This window comes from Chrysochloris asiatica, unplaced genomic scaffold, assembly GCF_000296735.1.
Source record: "Chrysochloris asiatica unplaced genomic scaffold, ChrAsi1.0 scaffold00576, whole genome shotgun sequence".
Taxonomy (NCBI): Eukaryota; Metazoa; Chordata; class Mammalia; order Afrosoricida; family Chrysochloridae; genus Chrysochloris; species Chrysochloris asiatica.
In genome coordinates, this window is record NW_006409094.1 from 371830 (window position 1) to 373442 (window position 1613).

The window sequence follows — 1613 nt, forward strand, 5'->3', positions numbered from 1 at the left end:
CAGTCACTTATTGCCTTTGTAGCCCCCCAACCCCCATTTTGGGTAGCCAATGTCCAAGTTGCCCATCCCTGTCTACTCTGTGTGTGGAGGGTGTGGGAATGATTTCCAAGTTATTTTGGAGGATTGGGTCATTGAAGGGAAGACCTGAAGATTTAAAGCCTTGGGAAATACAAAGGCAGTCATCTAGTCTGACAGTTTCTTCAAGATGTTAGAAAAGCCACAATTCAACCATAATCTCCATCTTGCTTCATTATTGTGACATCCAAATTTTCTTTCTGGCTTGATTGATGAATACCAGCAGAATAATTAGGCTGAATGAGGGTTAGTTCAGACCTGTTCTTTTGGTGATGTACAAATGCATCTATTCAGAGAATAGCTGCAGCTAGATGCAGAACAGTGGAACAAGAAACAGTTAAATATAGAAGAACACAACTCTGGTGCCAGGATGTTCCTGGGTTCAAATACGAGCTCTGCGGATTCCATAAACTCTCTGTGTTTCCTTTTCACCCATTTAAAAAGTAGAGTTTATAGCTACAGTACTACAGTTAACTGGAGGGGATTCAGGGCTGATGAAGGAAAAGATGTGACCATGGGATAGCAGCATTGCACAACAAGCTATTTATGATAGTCTCATGCAGCCACTTATTTGATTGCGTCTATTGGACGGTTAAGGAGCTCAGTAGCATAGCGGTTACGAATCGGGCTGCGAACTTCACGGTCAGCAGTTCGAAACTACCAGCTTTTCCATGGGAGAAAGATGAGACTTTCTGCTCCTGTAAAAATTTACAGCCTCGAAAACCCTGTACAGGGTCGCTATGAGTCGGAACCGACTCCACGGCACACCACAACAACAACAACAACATGCAGCCACAGCAACCCCCTCGCTCTCCCTCAGCCCCTCCAGCAGGAAGTCTTTCAGAGACAATCACTGCAAGGAGCCACCAGAAAGGGAAGCAGGCATGAACAATCTCCTGGGGAAGAGGAGAAGGAGGGGGCGGGGGAGGGCTTGTATGTCTCTACACAATGTCCTCCTGCAGCAAGGTGGAACATCTCTGGGTCAGAGCACTCTGAAAACAGCAGCACCTTAGGGACCTTGTAACTAAAGGGTTATATCTGATCTATGGGAGCATAATGATTCTGTATGATAAGCACTTGACTGCAAACCACAAAGTCAGTGGTACAAACACACCAACTGCTCCACGGAAGACAGATGAGGCTTTCTGTTCCCATAAAGACTCTCAGCCTGGGAACCCTATACAGGGTTGCTATAAGTCAGAACTGACTTGATGACACTTAACAACAGTATGTTTCCTGGCTAGCAGAAGTGAAGTGCAGTTTGAGGGGTATGTACAGCAGACAAGCTCTAGTGGCTAACACTCTGCTTATCTGGACTCTTTCTAAACTGTGGGATGTGTACCTTTGGTGCCAAAGAACTTTTCATAGGATATCAGGTTTCAGTTTGCTACAAAAAAGTAAACAACTTGGGTCCAATACACAGAGGTCATCTTTGGCTCATTATATACCAAGTACATATTTCACAAGGTAGTTTTTGAAGATTAAATTTGTTACTAAAAGTATGTAGAGTGTTCAGCACCTAGCTATGTGTTAACTTA